The sequence below is a fragment of the Nicotiana attenuata genome, unplaced genomic scaffold (genome assembly GCF_001879085.1).
Source record: "Nicotiana attenuata strain UT unplaced genomic scaffold, NIATTr2, whole genome shotgun sequence".
NCBI lineage: Eukaryota > Viridiplantae > Streptophyta > Magnoliopsida > Solanales > Solanaceae > Nicotiana > Nicotiana attenuata.
This window is the reverse complement of record NW_017671877.1, coordinates 200,883-214,269: the sequence shown is the minus strand read 5'-3', so window position 1 is coordinate 214,269 and position 13,387 is coordinate 200,883.

Here is a 13,387-nt window from a genome sequence, read left to right as displayed (position 1 = left end):
GATTATGTTTGGTTTTAGTTTATTTAATAGAGGAGACTCTGGTAAAATTTATGTAAGTCTCTAAGAGTTAACATTCGAGGAACGAATATTTCTAAAGGGGGGAAGGATGTTACATCCCGTACTTTTGTACGTTGGTTTAGTCATATGATAATTGATATAAGTTGAAGAAAAAGATTATTTTTGAGGTTATAAGTATTTATTCTATTTATAACAAGTGATAAGTACGTGTCGTGAAGGTCAGAGGGTAAACAAATCAAAGAAATCGTCAAAGTTTGACATTGTAGGATAAAAGACGGTCCAAGCTATAATACCCCGCATTTATGGACTAGCGCTATACCACATGACCATGATAGTAGGATATATGAAGTAGGTTAAAGGTGATTAGTATTTAAGTGAAATGAGATCCATAAATAAATTATATATGTAGTTGGTTAAATGGAAGATTGTAGTGCAAGACTAGAAATTAATCAGGACTATTGAATAGTTAGTATGTGGACATAAGCCATGTGCGATGTGGATAAGTGAAAGTAAGTGTTATATATCCACACATGCAAAAAAAGTATGTGGTGTCATCATGTAATGAAAGGTTGACCAAGGGATGCCACATGTAATGAGGAAAAGGTTATTTAAGACCTTATATCACTTTCTTGGCTTTTATGAAGGCAAACAACCATATTGAAATGGTAACTTATATTTCTATATCTGCAAAAAACGATTATTTATTGTTATAGCAGCAAGGACACATGCATTTTAAAGGAAATACAATGCAATTTTTCATATCAATATACGTGTTTTGCGCACCACCTCGATCTCGTTGTTCCATTTTGGTGCGTTGGTTAATCCGGAATTTCTTCGATGTGAAGTAAGGTGGAATAATGATATATCTTAGCAAATAAGGTAAGAATTTTCCTCTCCTTGGTATATTTAAATTCTCCTAGGTCATAGCTAAATTGTGGGATGAGAATTATGGAGTTAATAGCGAGAAATATTGTAATTTGACGTTGTTGTTGTTGTTGTTGTTGTTTCAACTATTTTGTAATTTTCTAAGTTGTGTTGCGGCTGGAAGTTGTTGGAGTAACTTGAGTATATAGTTGGTGTAGTTATTGATATGTGTTTTGAAGGAAAGAAAATATTGGAGAAGTATGGATAATCGTAGCCGAGCTTTTCGCTCGCTATATCGTTGTTTGGGTTCTAAAACTTGTTATAGGAGCTGCCGACTGTGTTGTTGTATTACCCTGCCTATAGTAGGCTTGAGGGAATGATAATAACAGGGGAAATACTATCCATTTCATTGTAGGATAGGTTATTTTCCGTTATGCGATTAAGAGAATTGTTCGTACGGTTGACAATAGTATTATTCTTGTAATCGTATAGATCGTGAAGCGGATACGAGTTGAGCTCTTGAGCCAGTGGGTTAAGCCGAGGTATATTAAGGCTAATCCTTTCTTCTTTTGGCATGATCCAAGTAACAAAACATAAATGCAATATTATTTCATAAGTGGTTCTAATCTTAGTAGTTAAGGATGTCTACGTTATTCAATCCTGTAAAGTGATATTCAAGCATTTCTAAGTATGTTCCTAAGTCTGTATTGAGGCATACGATAAAGATGTTGATGTTCATAATGTAGTGTTATATGCATCTTCATTTACCATCGAGCTACGGCTGGTTGGGCAGTCACGCATCTTTATTTTCGACCGAGCTGTGGCCGGTTGGGAAGTCAGGCATCTTCATTTACCACCGAGATACAGCCAGTTGGGCAGTCATGCATCTTTATTTACCACCGAGCTATGGCCTGTTGGGCAGTCATGCATCTTTATTTACGATCAAGCTACGGCCTATCGGGAAATCACGAGTTTATCACCGATCTATGTCCGGTTAGGCAGTTATGCATTTACCATCGAGCTACGGTCGATCAGGCAGTCATGCATTTGCCATCGAGCTACGGCCTGTCGGGCAGTTACCACTGATAAGTTGGGCAGTCATGTTACGATATGGATAAGTCCCAGAGAGAGGAATTAAATATATAAGTATAATTAGTATGCATATACGGTGGCACTTTAGATGTTCAGGCTGATCAATATATCTCTCTCAATAATGTTGACTTATTGTTATGTTCTAGTTCTGTCTTACATACTCGGTACATTATCCTTACTAGGTAATAAGTTTGACGACCCCTCATAGTAGTCGGGGTTAGCATTCAGCGAAGCATCTGTAAGACTCTACTTCATTCGGAGTGCAGCCGAGTCTATAAGTCATCATGTCAGAGTTTTGCCACGAACTTATGGGGTAGAGCGGGGCTCTGTCCTGTTTGATGTTGAATACTCTTAGAGGCTTTGTAGACACGAGTTCATTATGTACAGTATGTCAGAGGCCTTGACGGCCCGTGTTTATTCATGTTTTTAAGTATGAAAGATTGCTGATACATCGTTTGCCCACTTACAATTATGCATTACGAGTTGTGGCCTTGTTGGCCCATGATGGTTACATAAAGAATGAGTTTTCCAACTCGACCTATGTATGTTCTAGTTTTGGTCGAACGATCATGAGTTACAGAGTGGTTTGCTCGGTCCAGTACGGCATCGGGTGCCAGCTACGCTCCCCCGGGTTTGGCTGACCCCATGGAGGCTGTGAGATTGCTGCAATGTGTTCTTGCTCGAAGTGGTGCCCTCGGATCTACCTCTTGTGGAGGTGCTTCCTCTCGGAGTCCCCACCTAGAGAATAAGCAACCAAAAAGGCAGTGTTCTTCCTCAGCTGCGGATAAAAATAAGAAAATAAAGAAGGCCACAACTAAGCCGGCCCGGCCACAGTGGTCATCGATGATGACGGGGAAGCTAGTGATGAAGAGGCTTCCCTTCAACAGAGACAACGATCTTCATCAGCTCAATCAAATACTCAACCAGAGAGCTTTTACAACTGACTGATGAAGAGGTCCAAGCACTGCGGGGCGAGATGGATCTGGTAGATAATGCCACTCCCGCTGTCCTGTCCTTGTTGCTATTTCTAGTCCAAGGAGCTCAGACCCTGAGCCTCTTCTGACTTCGGTTTATGAGCAACCAATAATTAGCACTGCTCCCGTTGTAGCTACTTCTCACCCTTCAACGCTAATAACTCCGCGCCCCTATTCACCAGTTGTACCTTCACCACCAGTACCCATTGCATCTCCTCCCTCGGCAGCAGAGACTCAAGAGAGGAGTGCTTCTCCTCCACGATCTCCCAACCATGGAATTTGGGGCATAATTACTCACCCCTCCCCGGGTCCCCGATAGAGAAGGAGTGCTACTCTTTTGGTTTCGAAGGAGTGCCACCTGCTTTCCAGGCTGGTGGATCTTGCCAATTACCTGAAGCCATTGGCTTCAGAGAAGGATAATAAGAAAATACACTTCCTTTTAGGGGAGAGTTTGGTGAATAATGCAATGCATAATGCGGCAGTGGTACTGTACTTGCTTTCCTGTTATTTGTTTCTTGATCTTCTGCTATAACCGAGATTTCTAACCTTGATGTTCTTTATATAGGCAAACTTCCTTGCTTCTGCGAGCCTACAGAGATTGATTCTCGATAAGCAAGGACTTGCCTCCGAACGAGATCAACTGTTAGCTGAGCGGAACCAGCATGTTGTGTGCCTCCCGATGTTGGAGGCAAAAGCTGCTGAGGCGAGTGTGCTTTGCAGCTAAGTGAACAGGAAGTGATGGCTCTTAGACGAGAAGCCACTCAGTTAAAATGTTCAGTTTCAAGAGGCTAAGGCTAAGTGTGGTGAGGTTCAAGACGCTGTGCTTGTTGCTACTGAGCGCGAGTCTACCTCTGTTGAACGAGTGAATAATTTGGAGGCAGCCTTTGGCTCCAAAATCAAAGAGGCCAATGCCACCGAGAAGAAGAGGGTCAGGATGGAGGATTAGAGGTTTAAGAAGATCATGGAGAAAAACCGGCTTCACATATCTACACTCTACGATCTCGATTCTAGCCTCCTTGCCACGAGATCCAAGAGGGATGGCCTTCAAGCCGCAGTTGACAGACTTAAGGCAAAGCTCCAATACTAAGGGAATTCCCTCTTATTCGAAAAGACATATGATATGTACCATATGAGGAGAAAAACCTTAGAGGAGGCCAAAGAGGAATCGTTGATATTGATGATGGCATCGCCAAGGCCCGAGCATTGGAGTTAACTGCTAGAGAACATCTCCAGGCTAAGCCTGATACAACTGACACTTCGAGCACTGGCTCCGAGTATTCGGGAACCGAGGAAGAACTTGAAGAGAATGATGACGAAGGCCCAGGTCCCGAACTAGCGGCCGAGCCACCCACTTCCCTGGGGGGGGGGGGGGGAGGGGGGCGTAGATGCCTCTCTTCCCTCGAGTTTTGGTGGCGATAATGTTATATTTTATCTTCTTTTGTTGTCTTCTTTTGTATCTTGTACTTATGACGTTTGGCATTTTGATAAGTAAAGAATACTTTTGCTTAAGTATTGCGCAAAATTTATTCCTTTTGTGTGTCGAATTAGATAAGGCTTCGGGTGTAGTTTTGTCTGGTAGCATCTTGTTCCGGGCATAAACTTTTCTGGAACCAACCTTTAACTATGATGGTTTCATAAGAGAGGGCCCTCTTATATTTGCGTTGCTCTTGAAGAGGACGTCTCCTGTTCATTCCGACACAAGCATTTGAAGTTAATTGTTAACTTTCAGATAATAAAATCAACTCATTATTTGGACAAGAAATAAGATAAAAATAAAGGACTTCATTTTATTCCTTCTATCTTCAAAAGTACATGAGCATTCGTTTGCTAAAAAAAAAAAGAATTTGCCAATACATATGGCTAACTTGTACAACTTGTTCCTATGGGGTTAGCCAGGCAGTCCCCAATCCCGAAGAGACATTATTGTTCCCGGTTCTCACAGTCCCCGGTTTTCGTGGCAATCTTGTTGTCATATCTCATACTATTCCCCCTCCAGTGTTCGAATGCGAAGTATGCAAATTAGAACACTAGAAGTCCTGCTCTGTTAGGTAAACACTTGTGAACGGTTGAATAATCTTTCGTTCGATGGCAAGCTTTGCTTCCCAATAGGAACTTTGTCATCGAGCCAACCATCCCATAGTGGATTATCATTTCAATGCATTGTCATTTAAAGGTCTTAACCTTGATGAAGACGTTCCTCTCATAGTATGCTTTCCGTCGCTGCCTCGTTAAAAACCTTGCAAGAAAAACCCAATTGGGACAAAAATTGGTCAAAGGAAAAAAGAGTGCAGCACATACTTTTAGGATTGACGGGATCCATCGGCACTAATAACTCTTGAGGTGAGTCACATTCCAATTTCTAGGCAATTTGACTCCATCTTGATTTTCCAGCTCGTAAGATCCTTTACCGGTGACAGTCGAAACCCAGTAGGGGCCTTCACATGTTGGAACAAGCTTCTCAACGTTAATTTCTCGAGTGTTCTGAGTCACCTTCCTCAAAACCAAGTCTCCTACTTTGAAGTAATGAAGATTGTCTCTCCGGTTATAGTATCTTTCCATCTTCTGTTTCTGGGCCACCATCCTTACGTGTGCCAAGTCCCTGCATTCATCAAGCAGGTCTAGCTTTAATAGCAATGTCTCGTTATTCGTTTCTTCATTTGCTTGGGAAGCCGTAAGGTTGGTTACCCGACTTCCACCAGGATCAAAGATTCTGAACCATCTACGAGAGAGAAATGTGTCTCTCCCGTGCTCTATTTTGTCGTCGTCCGATATGCCCATAGCACGCCCAGTAACTCTTCTGGCCACTTGCCTTTAGTAACTTCTAACCTCTTTTTGAGGTTTTGAATAATTACCTTATTGGTTGACTCCGCCTGTCCATTGGCGCTCAGATGTTATGGTGACGAGGTAATCTTTTGATTTTCAGATCTTTGAGAAATTTTGTGACTTTGGAGCCTATGAATTGTGGTTCATTGTCGCAGGCAATCTCGTTCGGTATTTCGAATCGGCAAATTATGTTTTCCCATAGGAAATCGATCATTTCGCGCTCACCGATCTTTTGGTAAGGACATATCAACCCATTTAGTGAAGTAATCGGTTAAAAATCTTACCTTTCCGGGACCCGGTGGCAATGGACCAACTATATCCATCCCTTATTTCATGAATGACCACGGGGACGGTACCGAATGCAAGAGTTCTACCGGCTCCTGTACCAACTATGCATAGCATTGACATTTGTCGCATTTTTGTACGAACGTCTTTGTGTTTTGTTCCATTTGAGGCCAGTAGTATCCTACTCTGACTAGCTTTAGTACCAACAAATCTGCACCTGAATGGTTTCCGCAAATTTCTTCATGGACCTCTCTCATCCCGTAGTCCTTCTCCGAGGATCCTAAGTATCGGGCCAACAGGCCTTGGTATGACCTCCTGTATAATTGTCCACCCATGAGGCAGTAGCGAGCCGCTTTGGTGCATAGTGCCCGGGATTCCTTCGAGTCTTTGGGCAACTTGCCATGCCGAAGATAATCGATGAACTCATTCCTCCAGTCCCAAACCAGGTTGGTTGTATTTACTTTACAATAGCCATCCACATCCAGTATCGAATGCATAAGTTGAACGATAGTATTGGAGTCCGATCCTTTCATCTCTGTGGACGACCCCAAGTTGGCCAACGCATCTGCTTCTACGTTCTCTTCTCTCGAGATGTGTGTGATCGACCACTCCCTGAATCGTGCAAGCAAAGTTTGAACTTTAATCACATACTGATGCATGTGTTCCTCCTTTGCGCCAAAAATCCCGTACACTCAGCTTACTACCAGATGGGAATCACATTTGATTTCTATGACCTCGGAGCCAAGTCCCCAGGCTAGTTCGAGTCCTGCAACCAAAGCCTCATACTCGACTTTATTGTTAGTTAACGAAACAGTTTTAATGGTCCGCCTCAGAGTTTCCCCCGAGGGTGTGATTAGGACCACCCCGAGCCTGGACCTTTTCACAATGGAAGCTTCATCCCTGAAAAAGGTCCAAACTCCTGATGTCATTGCCGACACCATCATCGCTTCTTTAGCAGCCAAGGGTAATAACCTAGAACTAAAATCGGCTACAAAGTTGGCCAAAACTTGTGATTTGATCGTAGCCCTAGGCTTGTATTCAGTATCGAACTCACTAATTTCAACTGCCCACTTGGCCAACCGGCCTAACAATTCAGGCTTGTAAAGAACATTCCGCAAGGGAAAAGTTGTCACAACGGCTATCGGGTGGCACTGAGCCTAAGCTTTCAAGAGGCGACCACGAGAGTTAAGGCCAGCTTTTCGAGGTACGAATAACGAGTCTACACTCCTAACAAATTTTTACTAACATATAGACAGGAAATTGCATATCTTCATCCTCTAAGACTAGAACGGCACTTACTGCTATTTCCGAGACTGCTAGGTATATTGGCAATTATTAAACTTCCCCCAATTTTGATAGTAACGGGGGGCTTGATAGATAATTTTTTAGGTCTTTTGAAGGCCTGTTGACATTTCGAAGTCCATTCGAAATTGTTCTTCTTCTACAGAAGTGAGAAGAAGTGATGACATTTTTTCGAGGATCGCGAGATGAACCTGCTTAAAGCGGCCAATCTTCCAGTTAATCTTTGTACTTATTTTACGCTCGTAAGATGGTCTGGGATGTCTTTGATAGCTTTGATTTTGTTGGAATTTACCTCGATCCCTCTCTGTGAGACCAAGAAACCCAAGAACTTATCGGAGCCAGCCTCGAACGCATATTTTTCCAGGCTGAGCTTCATGTTATGCTTCCTCAAGATATCGAAGGTCTCTTGGAGATGCTTAAAATATTATCTGCATTCAATGACTTGACCAACATGTCATCTATATACACTTCCATTGTTTTACCTATTTGCTTTTCGAACATCTTGTTCACGAGTCTCTGGTAAGTGGCTCCGGCGTGTTTAAGCCTGAAGGGCATCAGATTGTAACAATATTTGCCAAAGTTCGTTATGAACAAAGTTTATTCCTTATCCCTCGAGTTCATCCTGATTTGATTATACGCGGAATAAGCATCAAGGAAACCCATTGACTCGTGCCCGACCGTTGCATCAATCATTTGATCACTGTTTGGCAATGGGAACGAGTCTTTAGGGCATGCCTTATTCAAGTATTTATAATCTACACACATTCGAAACTTGTTAATCTTTTTTGGAACCACAACTACATACTAGCCATTCGAGATACTTTACCTCCCGAATTGAATGTCGAGTAGTCGAGTTACCTCTTCTTTAACAAACCTGTTTCTGACCTCGGCTATTAGGCGTTTCTTTTGCCTTACCGGAGGGAAGCTTGGGTCCAAGCTTAGCTTGTGTATGGACACCTTTAGTGGGATACCTGTCATATCCGAGTGCGACCATGCGAAACAGTCAACGTTAGCTTCAAGGAATTTAATAAATCCTGACCTGAGTTCGGGATTGAGGCATGTTCCTAAGTGAAACTTCCTTTCCAAGAATTCTTCGAACAAAGCCACTTGAGCGAGTTCTTCTGCCATGGATTTGGTCTCATATGTCTCTTTCGATACCTGAAAGTATCTCGGTACCTGGTGGGATTCCGACGACTCCTCGTCTTTATCATATTCACTTGGCACGGGAGCAGGCTTCGGTTCCTGTAATTGCTATTTGGTGGTCTCTTTCCCTTTACTATTGGAAATTGACACTGCGTTCATTTCTCTTGCTATTGATGGCTCTCCTCTTATCTACTTGGTTCCCTCTAGGGTCAGGAATTTTAGCAGGTGGTGATACGTTGATGGTACGGCCTTCATCTCATGTAACCATGGTCTATCGAGGATTATGTTGTAGCCCATGTCGTCATCCATCACTTTAAATAAGGTGGCTTTTTCACCCCTTCGGCATTCGTGGGCAGTAGGATCTCTCCTCGGGTTGTCACACTTGCCGGGTTGAACCTGGCGAGGAGCTTTGTTGCCGGAATGATACTTCCGGTTAATTTGGCTTGTTCCAACACTATCCATTGAATGATGTTGGCCGAGCTTCCTGGGTCAACCAAAACACATTTAATCTTAAAATCTAGAACGTAAAGAGAGATTACCAGAGCGTCATTATGAAGCAGAAGAAGTACGTCAGCGTCTTCCTCTGTGAAGGTGATATCTTCTTTGGCAACTTCCCGAAGTCTCTTTTTATGGGTCACCGATACCTTTGTCTTCTTGACCGCCGATAAGGTTACACCATTTATTCCATTCCCTTAGAAAATCATGTTGATAGTCAACAGAGGAGGTTCATCTCCTATTATCAAGGGTTTCGCATTATCTCGGTTGCGTCCGTAATTGTTCTTGGCTCGGTCGCTCAAGAACTCCCTGAGATAGCCATTTTTTAACAGCGTTTCCACCTCCTCGCATAGATGCCAGTAATCCCCAGTTCTGTGGTTGTAAGTCCCATGATATTCGTACCATAAATTAGGACCCCTCTGGCTGGGGTCGGATTTGATTGGCTTCGGGAATCGTGCTTCATTGATATTTCTCATCTTCGATACCAACTCCACTACGCTGATGTCAAAATTGCAACGATCTATTTTTCCATCCACGGTCAATTTTTCTTGCCGGAGTGAACCTATCTGAGGACCGGAACCCTTTGCTGCCGCATCCCCTGGATCTCGTAAGGCAAGAAGCAGCCTTTAGAAGATTGCTGGTCCGAACCAAAATCATCCTTGAACTTATCCCGGTTCTTGTCTCGGTCGCGCCCCTTGGTTAGTGTCGGGAACCCAAGATGATCATCTTCTATCCTTATTTTCAACTCATAGCGGTTATGGACATTAGCCCATGTGGTCTCTTGGAACTCGAGCAGGCTTTCCTTCAACTTTTAGGAGGCGTTGGAGCTCCTCGAGTTCAACCCTTTGTGAACGCCTTCGCTGCCCATTCGTCCGGTATAGCCTGTAGCAGAATCCTTTCTTTCTGGAATCTAATCATGTACTCTTGCAGTAATTCAGACTCACCATATGCGATCCTGAACATGTCCGCCTTCCTGGGTTGGACCTTTTTGGACCCGACATGGGCTTTAATGAATGAATCTGCAAGCATTTCAAAAGAATTTATTGAATGCTCGGGTAAGAGTAAATACCATGTCAAGGCCCCCTCCGTGAGGGTTTCTTGAAGCTTTTTCAGTAGAACCGTCTCGATCCCATGTTGAGCCAGGTCGTTCCCTTCCACTGTCGTTATATAGGTTGTGATGTGCTCCCGAGGATCCGAAGTCTCATCGTATTTTGGTATGTCCAGCATCTTGAACCTCTTTTGAAATAACTCTGGTGCTGTGCTCGGTTCGAACAACAACTGAGTATATTTTTTTGAATCCAAGCCCTTTAAAACTGGTGGTGTGCCCAGAATATGATCCATTCGGGCGTGAAACTCCTTCGCATTCTGGTCCATCCGCTGGTTCATCTCCCTCATGAATCTCATGAGTTTGATTTTGAAGAGATCGTTACCGTTGTCGTTTCCAGATCCGCTACAGCCCCCCGGCACCGCCAAAGCCGACCTCACCCCTCGGGGTATTGTTATCAACTCTTTGAGCCGTCTAATTTGCAAGAACGCCGGGAGGAACTGGGCTTCTTCCGTTTGCGTTGTTGGAAGCACCTGACAACGCCTGCTTCAATTCCGTCATGATAATCTTGCCTTGAGACGTGGCCCATGATGGTTTTCTGTTGCTCTCTCATGATCCTTACTGTTTCTGCAATGTGCTCATATTCCGCGTCATCGGGAGTTGGCTCACGTACATGTCGGGGGTATTATCCTCCACGGTTTGGGGTTGCCTCATCCCCCTCGTTACGGGTGTTGCTGATTGAATCCTCACGTTGAAGTAGATTTTCATGCGCCTCAACATTGTGTGCGATGTTGACATCGTTAGCTGCCATTTTTGATTTTTTACTAAGAAACAAAGAATCAAAATAAGTTAGTAATAAACGCAAGGATCAACTCAATTATGCAACTGTCTAAGCCCCGCAGTGGGCGCCAAATTATTTACCCATAAAACAGTAGAGTTGAATTATAGACAAGCATACTGGTTTGATCCAAAAATGATAAATTGATAATATTAAAAATAAGACTTAGCGTTAAATCAAAGGAAATGGGAGGTTTGGCCAGGGAGCAATGCTTACGAGGATAGAAGTGAGAACAATACGAAAGAACAAGTAAAATTATCTTATTGAGCTTGAGAATGGAATATAGCATAAGTTTTGCCAAGAATTTCGTGTCTTATAATAACTGTTAAGTCTACTATTTATAGTTATACCTATGGAAACAAGATCCTAGGATCAAGCTTCTCTTAAATGACAATAAAGGGGTCATTGATGAATATGTAACGACAGTCTATGAATGCAGATAAGTTCTGCAACGGCTTCCCATACAATGCTAGGGAATATTCTTCATTGAATATTAACCGGTGGAAAATATTCGATCCGCTCACGTTGATTATGCTCCCTTCGGGGTCTATCCAATGCCAATTACAGTTGTTGTTCTCGATACTAGCCGTTGCTCGATTTATCTTCTGCATGTTTTCAGTTCCACGTGTCACGCTATCATTTGATGATTTAATATAAAAGTTTTACCCTATACAGTGGCTTGGCTAGAAATCTCTCCAAGAGTATTCAAACTTTTAAAAAAATCAATATAATTTCCGTTGATTGGGTACATTAAAATTTTTTAAATCAAGCTATGCAATATTTAGCTAAACAACAAAAATACTTGTAATAAAATTGCACTTTTATAAATTAAATCTAACATAACAAGAAGACAATAAAAAATTCTACTAATAAAAGTAAGCATAGAATCAAACGAAAAAAAAAATCTGGGGTTTGTAATCTGTACAAAGCTTTGAGCTTTTTACTAAAGAAATTTTTATGGAGTTTGATTTTTAAATTATAAGATTTATGTATCGTTTCTTCACAAATCTTAACTTTTAAGAGTTATTTGCCAGAAATTTTTTAGATTAAAACAGAACCAAAAACAGTCAGTTTAGTTTTGAGAAAAAAATAGGCGGACATAAGTATTTAGACAAGGAATTGAACTCGTGATCAACATGTCACTCTGAACATTAGTGCCATTAGTATATCTCTCTCAATTGTTTTAAGGGTGTTCAAAATGTAATATATGCATATATAAAGTGGTATTTGACTTATATACATAATATAATTTTTAGGCAAAAAGTGTTCGCTTGACCACCTTGGAATAGTGTAGCTACACTAGTGCCCAGAGTCAAAATTCAGGACAATCCACCGTTCAAACTTCAAGATACTATGAAGAAGCCTATGACATGAGATCAACTGAGACTTCAGCGATCCTTGCAATCTATTTTCTGTTTTGTGTGAAAGTGTCCTTAAGTTCGAAGCAAATGTCCTAAAATACACTTGTAACAGTGTAAACATCAGTATAATGTGTCCCTAAGTTAATGTGTAGCAGTACAAAGTTCAAGATATATGTTTGACCAAAAAGTGTTAAGCTTTTTGTTAAACTAATTAATAGAGGATAAATCCTAGTCAAGGATAATTAACTCTAGATAAAAAAAATATTGAATAACAGAATAAGATATAGTCAAGCTCATGAACTTTTATGATTTGAAAGAGATATGGAACATAAATGACATGCTTACATTCTTGATTGTTACACCCGATGTGTTCATACGTGGAAGTACGCCATAAATAAGTTGATATAAGCTCGGAAATGAGATGTTACATTCCGTATTTTTGTACGTTAAGGTTTCGTCGTAAGCTAATTGACGTAAGTTCGAGAATGAGATTTATTTTGGGATGATAAGTATTACGCTATTTCGAACAATTGATAAGTCAATTCGCGAAGGTGAGAGGGTAAGCAAATAAAAAAATGAATTTCGTCAAAGTTTGACATTTTGGGATAAAATACGATCCGAGCTATAATATTCGCTATTTTTAGCGAATAGTACCATACAAAGTACCATATGACCATGATAGTATGATGTATAAACTATACTAAAAATGAGTAGTATTTTAAGTAATTTGAGACAATTCTTAATTAAGCGAGTAATTGATTAATTACCGAGTAACGGAACATTACCTATTAATTAATAAGTTGGATAAAGATTACAACTTCTACCCCAAGCCCACGTGGCAGCAAGCCACATATTATACAAATGACTCTTAATCATACTAGCTAAGGTGTCCATTTAAGGTGATGTACATAAAAAGAATAAGACATTACGTGTAAGACTTTGAAGTTTGGCTTAATTAGACCAAAATTAGAAAGACTTGAAGTTGCTTCATCTAAGTCGTAGAACCTTTTCCTAAATTCAAACATTTCAAAAGAACCAGACGCTATACTTAATCCAGTAAGCTTTCAACAATTTTCTTACGAAAATTTATAGCTTCTTAGCAACGAAAGTTTTTGCGGTTCTAAAGGAATACGGTGTAATACTTCTC